The sequence below is a fragment of the Neopsephotus bourkii genome, unplaced genomic scaffold (genome assembly GCF_033783945.1).
Source record: "Neopsephotus bourkii isolate Nb327-2 ecotype Australia unplaced genomic scaffold, CSIRO-AGI_Nbou_v1 NB_1615, whole genome shotgun sequence".
Lineage (NCBI taxonomy): Eukaryota > Metazoa > Chordata > Aves > Psittaciformes > Psittacidae > Neopsephotus > Neopsephotus bourkii.
The window spans coordinates 5,541,371-5,557,350 of NW_026902090.1; the positions used below are offsets into that span (position 1 = coordinate 5,541,371).

General features: G+C 40.0%; 1 long non-coding RNA gene across 2 annotated transcripts in view; it reads left to right on the forward strand.

The window, feature by feature from the left end:
* Positions 1-1,695: 1,695 nt before the first annotated feature.
* Positions 1,696-15,980, forward strand: part of LOC133222717 (uncharacterized) — a 33,763-nt gene continuing 19,478 nt past the window's right edge. The window contains exons 1-2 of one of the 2 annotated variants that reach the window (XR_009728348.1): positions 1,696-1,996; positions 13,269-13,388. This is a non-coding gene — a long non-coding RNA (uncharacterized LOC133222717). The remainder of the gene's footprint in view (positions 1,997-13,268; positions 13,389-15,980) is intronic. The other variant, XR_009728347.1, reaches the window with a different exon arrangement.

Consider the following 15,980-nt stretch of genomic DNA (forward strand, 5'->3'; position numbering starts at 1 on the left):
AAAAACCCAAGAATCTGAGGTGGAGAAGATGGAACAATTGTCTATTTAAATTAAACCAAAGGTCAGTTCTTTTCCCAGTTTATGTGTCATTTCAGAGGGAAGAAGCTTGAGAAATATTATGAACATGGTGTACCGTATACTGTTCAGCTGGGAAAATGCCACAGTGATAGAAAAACTGCAGGATCTAATGTTTATTCCCAGTTTTCACTCAAGCTGTTTCAGCTAAATATACTGCAGGACTGTAAGAAAGCCTATGATACAATATAAACTGCCTTCTTTCTTTGTACAAAGTTGATGGACAATTTTAAGTGAATTTTTCTTCTAAGTGATAAATTTGTTTAGGGACTGACTCTTTTTTTTGGCTTAGATATAACATTTATTCCCTGATGATGGACCACTTTGATCATTAGAATAAGCTGCCACTACAGCGCTATCATGTTCTATATCATTTATTCAAGGTTGTTGAAAGAAGACTGAACCTCTTATGAATATTAAGTATTCCGACATGCACTTTTTACTACTTTTAAACAATTTTATGAAGGAAAAGCAGGGAAACAATGACCTTATTCTAGTCAGTTCTATGTGTAAAAGCAGATCTCACCATTGTTCATTCATCTCTGATGCTAAAAATCAGGGAGATGGAATTGGAAGATGTGAAGTCATTTGTAATATGAAGGGTCTTTTGCTGACTCGTTCACAGGTGAATGTCAGCAGGCCAATCCATCAGCAAAGAGGAGGGGAAAGGAGGAGTATATCTGGGCTGCTCTGAACCAACTCTGTTAGATCATCTGCTTGCCGAGGCAAAGGCCGCAGCAAAGCACAGCCACATGGGAAGGTCAGTGCAGGGATGGACCCTGGATGATTCACTCTGCTTTTATCCACAGCCTGTATTTGCTGGACAGAATGGAGGTTTTATTCAGTCTCAATTCAGTCAGAAGGGGACAATTTATGCAAGTAAAAAGGATCCTTTCAAAGAATAAGAGATCAATGACCTATTGTCAGCCAATGAGCTATACCCAATGAGGGCTGTGCAGAGAAATCTGTCTGCAAACTACCCCTTCACCGTGTACTTATGTTTAATATGTCTTTAGGTATATAATGCTCCATCTTCCTTCCACTGCACATCACACAATGATCTATTCTCAGGCATCTGCCTTTTGCCTGAAAATTTCCAGTGTAGCGAGAAATAGATAAAATGAAGGAAAACAGCTCCTCTGCAGACCCTGAACAAGAAATCTAGCACAACTCAAATTGCATGCCTTAAATCATAGTTTATAGAGTAGCTACCCACAGAGCAATGGTTGGTTGTCGGGTGGTGAGAGATGGGAATGGCTTGTTGAAGTGTGTGCTCACCTGCTGTGGCACTAGAGTGTGCTGCGGGCCTCAAATGCATCAGTCCTCAGTAGGAAGCACTGCCCTGTAGGTTTGCCAGTGCTCCAAACTGCTTTCAGATGCAGCTATATCTGAGCTGTGATGTAAGGCCATCAGATGTAGAAGGCAGAGGGGGCATGGTTTGGCCCATACCTGAGCCAATACTGTACTATTTCCAAAGTGCATTGGAAGCAGCATGTGTCTATTATTATACAAGTGAAATTTCCATAAAATATCATCTTCACTGTGAATAGGACTTGGGAGAATAAAACAGTCATTGGCAGCTGCAGTTTCTCCTTACTGTAGTTAATAATTAATCCTTGAAAAAAGGTGACTCCATTTAGTTTGTTTCCTTTATTTGGTCATTTATCAAAGTAGCTCTGGTACCTTTTTTTCTCTGCAAAAATTTAGGAAAACAGGATCTGGGAATGGGAATGTGTGCTGTTTCATATTGATAGTGCATTGCCTGGCTGGTTTGATTAAATTTCTTAATGGAAGTGCACGATTACTTTCTTTATAATAATATATCCTTAGGGACACGTTTGTTCTTTTGGAGGTTGATTTTCAAAGCCTGTACTGTGTCCTTGCTCTGGTATGCAGCATGTCCTCCAGCAGCCATCTGAAGGTAAGTCAGTGGTGTCCTACACCTCATGCAACTGCTCTTTTAGAGTGGTTGAAGTTCAACACTGCACTCAGGGGGAAGATACTTTATTCACAAAGTGTGTTAGCTTGATGCAGCTGGGACCAAAAGCTGTCCTCCTTCTTCACTAAAATCAGCCTTTCACCCCATGAGGAGGGGTTTGGGTTAGCAGCACTCTTTCTCCTCTCCTGTTGGCAGAAATGGTGCTATTGCTACCATGTGGCTTCACTTCATGGCTTGGGGTGTGAGAAATGATCTTTCCAGGGGCTCCTTCCAGAGCTCAAGTTACTGGTGAGCATTAAACTTGCCAAATCCGGGATTTTTGGCTTTATCTGCACTGGTTTATCCTGAGTTTTATTTCTATCTCTGATTTGTTCCTCCTTTCACCTCTAGATTTCACCCCACATAATTGATACAATGCCATTGCTTTTAAGTGTGTTGTTTGCACAGTAACAGTCCCAATTACTCAGGGATTACTGACTTTAGCCTTTTACAATGCACTAGCCTCAGGAAGTACCATGACCCCAATTACTACAGATATGTTCATGGATCAAAGATCCTGCAGTCAGACTTCTCCCACTGACTAATCATTAACCAGGAGGAACATTGTGGAGCTCCTACTGTTTTTCTTGAGTTACTTTCATGGACAACCATATAGCATGTACCTTGCTGCTATCATCCTTAGGGGTCTTCCAGAATATTAGTCAGTTAAAACTGACAGGATTTCTAGAAGGGATTTAGATCAACTTAGTGGAAATAGAGCTTGAAAACACTTTAGGGTGCAACATCTGTCCCATTTTCTCCATCCTTACTGGTTGCTCAATTAGCATGGAACATAGAATGTAATGAAGGGCAATTTTTTTATACCTAATTGGCATCGTCTACACAAGTCACAAGTTGTCCCTAAGAGTTCAAGGTAAGTGGAAGTTACTTTAGGGTACAAGAAGTTGAAGTGCTGTCTCGGTATACGCACATATTATTGTACATGACATTCAAGGCAACAGATCCTCAACTGCATTTTTGGTGGGACAACTGATTTCCAGGGTGCTAGGTATTCCTGTAAATGTGGGAGAGGTTGAGAGGGGATTTCTGATGTGATCATTTAACTTTTTTCATAGGAGCAGGTAGCTGTTGCTGCATTTGTAGTCAGATCCTATTTTTTGTCACCAGGAAACGCATTCCTTTACCCACTCAATAAATTAAGAAAACATACACACATCTACAGAGCCATTTATATAAGCACTACAAAATTGTGTTTGTCAGGAAGCCTTGCATTAAAACCTTTATTCCTGATTAGAAGATGGCATGCTGAGTACTTCATCCCACTTTACGCTTCAAATCAAGCTATTATTAAGGCATTTGTCCGTTCATGTTTTCGCTTAATAAGAGCTGTTCTTTAAAAATGCTACAAGGATGCATCCAATATAAAATTTCAGCAAAAAGTGTGATTTTGTTAATCATCTCCTTACAAAATAAAAAAGTAAATCCTGCTTTTCCAAGACTTGAGTAACACTGAGTACATAGATGTGAATCTGGGTATTGGGTATTGCCACCTTCCCTTTAGCATAACTTTGTAATTGCCACATGGAACTTGGCTCATGTTACATCCCTTTTAGTGTAGTGTAATGCTGCAATGCATGTGGAATCTATGTTCATTTAAATCAGAGGATCTAGCCTTTATGATAATAGAAGGAGCATATCATATAACCATGGAAAGGTTTGGGTTGAAAGAGACCTTTAATGGTCCTACAGTCCAAACCCCCACAATGAGAAGGGATATCTTTTACTAGATAAGGTTGCTCAGAGCCTCAACCAGGCTGGCCTTGAATGTTATCAGGGATAGGGCATCTACCACCTCTCTGGGCAACCTGTACCAGCATTTCACCACCCTTACTGTAAAAAAATTTCTTCATTCTTATATTTTAGGGGGGAAGACTGGGAAATACGGGGTGTTAGGGCTGGAAAGCTTGTAGGATTTGCTCATCTCCTTTCTTAGTTCCGGGAAAACAAATTATGTGATAAAATAATTGGGGAAACTGAGTACAGACAGTAGTACATGGAGACAGGACTGCTGCTGAGAGATGGGTTGGGAAAAGCAGCCGAGACTCACTGGAGACAACTTACATGTGGCCACATGGAAGCAATCAGCCAGGCTGGACTGCTCTTTCTCCACAGTAGCCCTGGGAATGACCAGGCCTCTATTTGCTGCTGTGGTCACTGATTCAAGAGCTTTGCAAAGAGCTTTAAACCCCTGCAAAGATGTACTGGAGATCATACAGTATGAAAATCACTTTTTCTTAGCACTCCCATTGCATTTTATCAGCATTCAGTACGTCAGAGTCTGCTCTCACCCCCACCAAATCAGAGCCCTGCAGCCATCTATGATGTTGCATATCTTTACAAAGAGTATCTTCTCTGTTTGCTGGTGGTGATAGTCACTATCCTTGCATTATGTTTAGCGGAGCATTTTGGCTTGTTTCTCTTGCCTCAGCTTCTGTGGAGATACTGCTTATGTGATAGCTAGCATATTGCTTACGTGATAACTAGCAAAATGACAAGGATTATAGGAATAAGAAAGTGTTAAAGGAATAGTACTTTCGTTTCTTGATTTCTTAATTTGAAGTGGTTTTAAATTTGGAAAAATGTAAGGTCCAAAAATGCAGCCTCCCGTGACTAATGTTTTATAAACACTCAGATGGAGACAGATTGAAAAATTGCTGGAGTCAAACCTGCGACTATTAAGCAAGTTCTCTTACATGCTCTCGGATCTTTCTTGAACATGATATAGTTAAGGGGAAAACACACTGCGTCTTCATTGCAGATATAAAAGATAATGCTCTATAAATAAATGTGCAATCATTAAATAATATTTACTTTAAATACATATCTACAGACATTCATGCAGATAATGTTCATAAAAAAATGAGCAGAGTTTTTAGTGCAGCATATTCCTCAGCAATGACTTGTTCAATTTTACGTCACTTGAATTTGAAGGGTGATTTATTCAGAGTGTTTTGCAGCACCATTTGTTTTACATTTGAAATGTCAATGGTAACTGAGGTGTCTTCTGTGAAATGTCAGCAAAACGTAATCCAGGGATCCATTGGGATGGTAAGAAAAGGCCTCTGATCCTTAAGTGAGACTGGACCATGCAGATTTGTTTGGGAGGGTAAGTTTTGCTCTAGCACCTGATAGGTATGGGGACACCTGTACTGGGGCGGGGGTCACTTCATTAGTGGTAAGGGCCACGTTAATCAGCACAGCTCCTTTCTTGTGATGTGACTTCAAGCACATGGTGCCTGAAGAAGAGCTGGTGTGGAGGACACTGACCTCTGGCTGCCTCCTCCCTCTGGGTAAATCAGTGATCCAAAGATGGAAACTGTCAATGTGCAAAATTTCATTAACTTGCAAAGCTGTTAAAACAGAGTCCCCCAGGCCAGACTGCAGATCTGCAAATCATGATGTAATGTAGAGGTGAATAATAAAATATCAGAAAAGGCGAGCAGAGGGCACAGTACTGATGTTTCCCATTACTCCTCAGTGAGGCTGCTCCCAAGTGCCCACTGAAACACCCAGCAACACAGCCTTGATCTTTGGAGAATGGGAGCACCCTGAAGTCAGTGTCTGCAGATCTCCCTCTGTACAGGAGCTGCACTGACATTGTCACAACCATAGTCTGAAGGAAGAAAGCTGCCACTAGCAAGAAAAATTGTCTCTTGTTAGGGGTATTCAGGGTTGCAATAGAGTAACTGCTGCCTAGCCTAGTGTGTAGTCTTCTGCTCTGCTGCTTCAAAAAAGACAGGATAGTAAGAGCAGTGTCAGTTTCATATTACTTTGAATGTATTACCTGATGATCTGAAATGTGGTTTTCTTAGCAGTTGTGTTGCTGATTACCTCCATTTTAATATTAGTGACTTATTCTGGTATGGCAATTCTCTATGCTTTAAGAAAGAAAGATTAACACAAACAGTCTGTGATTCACAAGCCTTTTCAGCCTCACTCTAGCAAAATCATATGGAAGCATAAGGATTTGAACTTCCACGAACTAAAATATGAGGGAAAAGTTCATATATGCTCTGAAAAACAACACTGTGGGACTCACACTGCTTCACACATTGCCAGCTTGTGTAATGTTTTCCACTCAGTGTGTAATAAATGATAATGGAGCAAGTCACTAAGAGATAACATAGCTTGCCAATAGTGTGCAGACATAACCAAATTAAGACACTGTGCACCCTTAAGTTTTCAGGCTACCTTGGCAACGCTAATGAACTTTTAATGGTTGAAAAGTCCAGAACAGTTTAAGCTTTTCTTTTCTAAACAAACTTTGAACAGCCTTTACTCAAATTAAACGCACTCCCCTACCTCTCCTTACTTTTGCAATAGATTTATTTTTTTTCCCCCTGGGCTGGACTCAATAATGTGTTATTTCCTCTGATTCATGGGTAGAGAATACTTCCTCAAATCTTTTTCACTTTCACACTGACAATGAACCCACAGAGTGGAAATCCAGGCTGATTCAGCCTTCACATCAGCTTCTGTGAAAGAATCACCCTTATTTCCAATTACCCAAAGCAGTGGCTGCTAAAGTATTGATGCTTCTAAGCTACAGACATCAGAAATTAGTTACTGAGGCAAATTGCCTTGCTGTGCTTCCATTTTCAAATGTAATTCCACTGAAGGGACACTTGATTTTCTCATTAAGTCCTTTTTTCTAAGGACAAATCAACATGGAGAACTTTCTTGGACATGAAGTTCTGTTGCACAGTGCAGTTTTAAGGTGCAGTAATTAAAGAGCTTGGTCTGAGGCCACTATCTGACCTCTCTCTGAAGAGGTCTTCTGCAGGGCTCTTGTCTTAACAAGACCAGCTGATGGATCTTGTCAAGCACAGTTTTTTTGGCTCCAGTGATTGGTGCTGAATCAGTATGGAGAAGTGCTGGGCAGGGTTTGTGGATGAGCCCTAGAGCTCCTGCCCTAAAGCCAGCCCAGATGGGCCGTTTCTGGTACCTCTAAAACATTTCAGGTGGAAAACCAATCAAGGATCTGTAGGTAGAGCCCCATAAATTATTTTTGTTTAGCCTTACTCTTGTGTTCCTAACTTTCTGAATTAGGCATGTAATTGTCTGTAAAATGTATTAGGAAAAATGAGTTAGAAATCAACAGCGTTATTGGGCAATTGCCACCAAAATAGTGGTAGAGACACTGAGCAGACAAGTGGAGACTCGATGTTATCTGCCAGCTGCTCTCATGTCTATGTGTGGCTAAGAAGGAGCCCACACCCTACTCAGCATGTGTAGATCCCTGAAGGGAATTGTCTGAACTCAGTCTCTTCTCATAGGTGGAATCCAGTGAAAAGTGAGAGCTGTTTGCATGCTGTACCCTTATCCAGAAATGCAAAGTCACCTGGGCTCAGATTCAACATTACGCCCTGCCTGCTCTAATGGGTTTGAGCCCACCTCTTGGTGGGAGTCCTGCTCTGATATTTTCCCTTAGGCCCTGAAGGATGCCTGAACGGGAATGGGCTGGTTCTGTTGATCCTATTCAACAGCTCAGCATTTGGAGAAGCGTTTAGAGAAATCTCAACGGCTTTAGAGAATTTAGGATTTAGAGAGTTTAGAGAATCTCAACAGCTCAGCTTTTAGAGAAGCTACAGAACTGAATTTCTGTTGAGTCTGAACAAACAGGAATGAGAACTCTCTGAGTTAGGCAGCATCTCAGAAACGTTCTGGAGGTCCTGGGTACTTACATTTCTCTGTACGTCTAGCCTTAGGCAATGCACTTTGTTCAACAACTGTTCACTAATGTAATAAGTTTACCAATGTAATGAGGTAGCGTGTCTGGTGTTGTGTATATGTACTGCATCAACATAAATGAATGCAAACTGCTCTTCCTCACTGCACTTACCCAGACAGGTAACATCCTCACACTTACAAACTGTTCAGAGCTCCTCATATGGCTGCTTTGCTCTCAGTTACCATGCCTGTTACCTGCATGTGCAGAGGTTTTGTATGTGATTGTGTATGCTCCAGAATGCTCTTCCAGAGGTGGTTTGCAAAGTAGTGAACATCTAAAATCCCACCAGCATTTAGAGAGAAATAAATTATAATTATCTAGGGTCCCCATAATGGCAGTTCCATGTATTTGTTCATTCCATCCTCATATGGGCCAGTAGCACTTCCTCTCAGACTTTGTGCATGGATTTAGCACAGTTTGAATGGGAAGCTCTAAAAATAATAATAGTAATGCTGACAAAATAAAAAGGATTTGGAGTCAACCTCAAAGAAGTTGATTATTCATCATCCCTTTCTCAGACACTTCCCTTGATTTACTTTCGTATTTTCTATTGAATGTCAGATATTTTCTTTCAGTACCTTAATTAGTCCATCCATAAACGTGGATTGCTATTACATATTGAAGTAATATCACAGTAATCCTTATTCTATTAACTTTCACCTTAAAGGCAGTCATTTCCCTACTGTGAATCAATTCTTTGTTTATTAAAGTTTGTTTTAAAACTTTTATGTAATATACGGTTTAAAGAAATAACTGCTTTGTTGGGTTTTTTTTTGTCCCTGCTTCTTCAATAGTACTTTTGAAACTTTTCATATTTTGAAACATTTCCACTTCAATTTGTACTTTATTTTTAAGAAAAAATCAATCTTGCTTGTAATCCAAGAACACCTTCATTTTCTATTAAAAAAAGGCTTGTGTTTAAAAGAAACAACGATATCACAGTCTTCATGAAGCTGGGACAAAATCCGTGTATGTGACAGATGAGGTGATGGCTTTCTAGAAAAAAATGGAGATAGAATCATAGATGTTACAAAACCCCACGATACCTCACTAGTGACACATGAAATTTATCATTGGTATGTCCCGGTATCTCCATTAGTCAGGTCAGATGTACATGCAGATAGCTAATCTTGTACACAAATCCAGGGCTTCCTTCTGAATGACTTAGGATATTCCCTAAGGTGAGGGGTTCAGGTGGGAGGAAAGCTAGGCCTGTGTAAAACATGAAGGATGAGATGTGGGAGATTAGTGTCTATGCACAAACTGCCTGTAATGTATCTGATATTTAATATCTAAGACATCTCTAATAATACCTTATCAAATGTAAGTGCAGTTCCTGGTATGATAAAGTAGCTACTCCATGCATCTGAGAAAACCCCTCCAAGGACATTGCTTTCCCTTCAATTCTCTGAATCCTCCAGAGAATTTAAATTAGTGAAGACCTTTCCCAGTGGACAGTGACAGAATAAAGCACAGATCTGTGCATTTTTCTGGTGTATATTCCCACAGGGAGCTGCAACTTAAACTCTGGAGATGAGATTCCAATGACAGAGTCCCTCGTAATGTAATGTCTAGTTCCAAATGCTCCTTAATCAAGGATCTCCTACTGGCTATTGTTACACACAAAATAGCAGGTAAAAGAAGTTTTGGTTCTTTTCAAGCTAAAGCTTGTTTGCTTTTAGGCTCTACCTCAGTGCAATTAAAAACACCTATATTAATATATATTTAAAAAATAAAAGCTTTTGATTTTAATGTTAACATCATAAAACCAACAGAGTTAAACATGCAAGAATGACCACAGAAAGTAACTGTTAAATTCTGGAAGTTTTTTCCATACATGTGGTAGGAGAAGAAAGTGAAATTTGTTTCAAGGCAAATTCAAAAGGAACTTCAAAAGCAAAGTTCTTTTAAAGCTTTTAAGAAATAAGGTATAAAAGGACAGGTAGAAAGAAACCATATTCTTAGATTTCAAGTAAATTCGTTTCTACAAATATCCCAAAGCCCTATGATAACAATCATCAGAATTCAAAACTGTTATTATCCATTGAAATAAAAGGGGAAATATTGGGAGTATTTTTATTTTTTTTTATTTTAATTTTTTTTAGTTTTCTATGTTGCAATACACTGGCAAAGGAAATTAAATAAATTCCCTTGCATTTCCACTGCCAGGCCCTGCCCCTGATTGAGCAAACTGTCCAGGAAGGTTTCAGGGTTAGTGGGATTCAGTGGGCCTTTTGGTATGTGGGACAATATTATGCTCAGATAACAGAGAAAACTTTTTAATTGAATCCAGCTATAACCCCATCAAAATCACCATTCCATTTTGGTCTGAACCAGAGGGCCAGTTGATGTTGGTCTGCAGTTTCCTCTGGGAATGTGCTCTATAGAGACTCCTGATTCATTGCTTTAGTTGGCTTCTTCCACGGGAAAAGTCGTCTATTCATGTCACTGCTGCAGGAAACTGAAGCAAAGCAATATTATGTTACTTTCATGTTTTCTGTTTCTGGCCAGCAGCCGAAGCTTTGCATTGTTCAAACTGTTTCCTACAGATTCAGTGAAAGACTTGGGTTAGACCGATAGTGTTAGCTTAAGTTAAAGTCTAGTTCAAATCAAATCTGAAGTCAGGAATCAAATCAGGTCTGTGTCAGGTCCTTCCATCAGGTGGATATGACCTAGTAGCTAACGAGGAGCTGCAGGCACAGTAAGACTTGAGAAAAATCATCTTCTTCAGGCACCACGTCTCCTTTCTCATCTATGAGCACTTTATTTTGGCTATGACATTATGATGAAGTACAGGACTGGAGCAATAAGGACTCTTTGGCAATCAAAGTCAGGTGACATAGCACCTCCAGCAAGGAAATCCCATCCTATATCTTTACTCCTGGAGAGAAGTGCGCAGGCTGAGATTAGACTGCAACAATCAGCGAAATGTTGAGATGATGAACATGGTGTTTCTAACCTTTAAAGGATTGCCTTTTTACACATTGCCTCAACATGGCAAAGTGTTATGCTAATTATTTTGAAAGGTGAAGGTTAGAAGCTCTAATGGGACATACGGAGCAGAACTCAGGGCCGATGTTGATAGCTTAGGAGTGGGGTCATGCTGCCTTCATTGCAAATGTGGGAGCTGGAATTTGGGCTTGTCACCTCACACCACATCCCCACTGCAGCTGGGTGGAGCAGGAGAGGGAACATTGTCTGCCTCAGGGTGAGTTTGAGGGCTTCTGGGCCATTTGCGTTGCTGTGATATGAAGCCAATATGCGAGCTTCTAGCCATTGTGGGAAACTAGTGAAAGAGAGCTTGCAGGGCCAGAATAATAACTTCAGTTCCCTTCACTCTACTTGGTCCTGGTGGAAAAGAAAGTCTGAGTTAGCAAGAAAAAGGTAATGACAAAAAAATCAGCGATATATATAAAAAACACAGTATTGCTGGAGCTCCTGTTACTGTCTAAATTGTGGATTGCACCACTTGAATAAGAGCATTGGCTAGATTTTCTTTGAAAACAGGGCTGAAGAGATTCAGGGTCAAAAGCATTCGCAGCTGCATATTTTTAATCTTTTTCTTTCATTCTTGTTACATCAGGAGAACATAAAAAGATTTTTGTTTAAATGTAAATTACAAAGAAATCAAAGTCACCTCAGGTTGGAATTTGAAGCCTGGATTCAACTCAGATGAACTTTTAAAAGATCCATTCATAGCGTATTAAAGCATTTGTGTATGAGGAATGCTTTTAGTTTTTTTCACAGGCCTTCCAAGAAGATGTAAGCATCCTTTTTTCTTTAGAATAGTGTCCTGTTTTCTCCTTGATATATCTTCCAATTTAGAATTCTAAATCTAATGACTTTTCTTCTCATGCTGACAAGAGCATAAAAGGCTTTACACTGTTTTCTTTAACATTTTTAAATCTCAAGCAAACCTGAAAACTGCAAGAAGCCACTTTAAAAGAGTTAAATAAATACTGCAGCACGATAAGGTCCTACTCCCTAAAGAAAAGCAAAAAAAAAATGGGAAAAAGACTCTTCAAATAGCCATCAAAATTCCCCAGCTGGAGATGAAATACTGTTTTCTCCAAGGCCATTTATATTAGTCAGTGTTGAGCCATAAGAACTTGAACATCTTAGTGTTTGAAGATCAAATGCGTGGCCTTAATTTTACCTCCTGTCTAACCAATGGTATTATAGGTTACCCAGCATGCTAACTGCTGCCTATTCAAGCAAGATGCATAGCAATGGAAAAAACCTCTCATGTCACTGACTCCAATTCCTTTTATTCCCAGGTAGCTGTGTACTGTGCATGATGCATCTGCTCCTCTCACCCAGTCAAAATGTTACCCCATACAGTCTAACAAACATGTTTGCTACAGAAAAATTCCAACCCACAAAAACTATAAATGACTTCCTTCTGATACTCCTCCTTCATACCTGCAAGTATCCCTTTCCTATAGTTCTCTGGCTTTGTTTTTGTCATTGCAACAGTTGCTAACAGAAAGGCTAGAGTGAAGGTTTGTAACAGCTTGCATTATACCACCTTGTACTTTTTTTTTTTCCTGCACAAATACAACTTTCCAAAACTTCCCATTATGAAGAGAAATTTTCCCATGCCTGGTTATATTCAAAAGCAAAATTATTTGGAAAGTCTGAATAAAGTTTTGTAAGTGGCTTTTAAATGAGGCGAGAACAAGGAGCATAGGAAACTTGGTAAGGTCATAGGGCATGATCCTGCTCCCACAGACGTCAACAGCTATGTTCCCAAAGTCCTCCCAGAGGATCTAGAACCAGCAACAGGGACTACTGCTCTTCATTCCTTGTATAGACAAGAGTTGCCAATGAATGTTGGTGTAACACTAGTGTAAAGTATAAATCCCAAATCCAACAGGCAGCATGAGCCTCTATAGACTGCTAAGTTCTGTGTGGACCACTTAACTGAACATGACCAATGTTGTCTGTTGATTGTCACTCAGCAAATCACTACCCAGAAAACTTTGCTGATTATCATGAATGGGAGAAAGCAGAACGTTCACCAAGCACTTTTTCTGCATATCTAGATAACTTTGCTTTGTCCTGATACAATTTCATTTAAAAAAGAAAAAAAAAACAACCAAACCAAGCAAGGAAACAAACAAACAAACAAAAAAACACAAAACCAAACCGACCAAACAACACCCAACACCAAAAATCCAGCCACAAATAAACCACAAAAATCCTTTGTTCCCTATGCGGAGATCAGCACTGTCTCGGTGTTAGAACTAGAGTCCGCTAGTGATCAAGATGAAAAGCTTGGTTTTGTCTATATCTGTGTTGTGGCAGAAGTCTGTTGCAAAGGTAGCTGCATGTTCTATGCAAGAACTCTCAGTTGTCAGTACTGTAAATGGTTAGTGATGGAAAGGTTTTTAAAGTTTAACGTGTCACTTTTGCTAATGCAGTTGTAACCACCTGTTTTTCTGTACCATTTCCTTCCATCAGAGGAGAGAATTTCTTCTGCCACACTGTGTGCTGTATTTCACAACAGGCTCCATCCACTAAAACCAAGGAATATCATCATTGGACCAAGACTGCAAAGGTATCAGCATACATATTTACAAGGTATGTAACTAAGTATCCAAGATACAGGTCAGACAAGCAAGTATACCTGATAAAGATTTTGAATGCCTCTTTTCAGATCTGTGAAAATCCTTATTTAGACAAAATGATGAGTGTGTTGCATCCAAAATTGACTTTAAATATCAGGACAACCGTGTTATCCCAGAATCCAGCAGTATGGCAGGAAGGTAGAATAAGCACAATATCAGGCTTTTGTTTTAAGATGAATTGCTCTAAGCTCCCCAGAGATAGCTAATTCAGGAGCTACTGTTTGACACTAACAAGGACAATGCAGGTAGAGGGTAACAGGTCTGCATTAAAATCTCTGCCTTTGGATCCACATTGTTTGAGAGGATGTTGCAATCTGCAATGCACCTAGTTATGTACTACCCTAAATGAAGGTAACTAACTGCTGTGTCAGCCTCCAGCTTCTTCATTGCTTGGATCAGGATGTTGCAAAAGAAAGCCCTTCAATCTTGTCCCAGTGACTTCAGTGTATGAAGCAGGGCAAATCCAGTATGTCTTAGTCTCTAAAATATATAGTTTTTATGTCTGCTGCATTTACTCCTTTTGGTTTAATCATTCAAACAACATGAGGATACCCTTCTCACTTTCAAAACGTGTAGTTTGATTTGTAAGCAAGGACTTTGTGTATCATATTCCAGTATCATTTTCTCTATGCAAGTGTTTTGAGTAACTGTGATATAAAGAGATGCTGGCTGGCTTCCAAGAAGAATTCAGGATGGAAATTAAGCAGCTTGAGTTGTTGCGGTTCAGCAAACAACATCTCTTTTGTCTGGTAGATCCTACAGTTTCTTAATTTCTGGGCATAGAACAGTAATGTCTCACAGTTGGGTGCCTTTGGTTTGCTCTAAGAGTCTTCATCACAACGAATTGAGTACATGGACTCCAGCTTGGAAATCATGGGTCCTGCCAGAGGGAGCTGAAATAGATACATGTTTTGCTGCTACCAGAAGTTATGCAATTCATGATGATCATTGAACTACATGATCTTCCCGAGTTCTTGCTCCCAATAAAAGACAAGATCAAGAAGAGAAATTCTGATGTCTGCCTTGAGTCTTGTAAGGCGAGAAATTAAGTGACACCACTTTGGAACGATAAGGAAAAAAAGTTAGGGAGAGGACTTTCTGTGCTGCCATGATTCAGGACATAGGTCTGGTAAAGGAATCCATGTAGGTTTAGCAGAAGCTGGTGGCAAGCAGCTTCCAGGAGACATATTTGTACTTCCACCCTCCCTGGGAGCTTACGTGTTTCACTGGTTCATGTCAAATAATGGTTGTAAACACTTGTCAATCCATTCATACCATACGATTCCACTTGACATCAGAATTTTTCCTCTGACAGATCAGCTCAGCTCCTAAAGCTGCAGTTGTGTGTGAAAGTATAACCTGATTTCTTCACTTTTCATCATGCCTAGTAGTTTGCCCTAATTTCAGTCCTGAAGTCTCATTTGTAGTACATGAATTCAATTAAACTGCTGCATTTGGTTGACACGTGAAAGGATCCTGGTGCACAGACGATACTTCAACTTGTAAAGAGCAGTCCTTCAATATAAAAGGCACTAATGAACCAAAACTAACCAGTATGTCTTCAAAATTATACAGCACTTTCAGATGTGCTTTTCACTTGCAGTTTCTTCTTTTAAGTGACTTAAAAAACAACTTCTGAGGGTGTTTTTCATCCCTGCAAGTTGCTCAGAGAGAGTGCTTTTCTGGAGAAGGAGTTAATGAGGTTCTGAATCCATCTGCCGGTCTTATATCCCACCCAACTTCTTGAGAATAGCAGATTAGTGTTAACTTCCATTAACTTCCCTGGGAGCTAGGACAGGTCATTCCTCCTCTAAGCAGGATGGGTGATGAAATATTTATTCAGTTCAATTACCTAATCTGGAGTCCAGCATGCAGATGAGCACATAGAAAGCAGAGTATGTTTGCGTTCGTATGTGTGTGTGTGTGTGTGTATGCATCTGTGCAGATGGTAAAAGAATGGACAAATGCTTCCTTGGGTCACAGGCCTGCATTTAGCCAATTTCTGAGGTTTAGAGCAGCATTTGGCATTCCCTTATGCCAGTCACTGGGAGCTGATGATCTGAGCTATGCTGAGATTTCCAATGTTTGGCTCTACTGACCACAAAGATGACAACTCTTCTCAGCCATTGTGTGATTGCACTTAACCTAGTGGAGGTTATGCAGCAGACTTGCCGTGGCACTGCAAAGGGCACTTTGTGCTCCAGCAGGCTGTTAAGCACAACCACTAAACTGATGGAGTAATCTCTCTCTTTTGGATATGCTCAGAGCATGCGGATTCTTCCTGGATTTTTGCTGTCACTAGCAGATACTGAGAACATCCGAATGACCTGATTACTGTTCTCATTTTACAAAACCTTACATATCTTCCTGGGGATAAATCTAGTGGATTCCAATTTTGATTACAGGACATGAGAATGGGTAGGAAAGATGAACTTTCTTATGCTGGCTGCTCTCCCTCATCATGTTAAAAATGTCTGTAAACAAACTAGCCTTTTCCTTAACTCTCTCACTGACATTTGAGAGGCTGAAAAATGACAACTTCAGT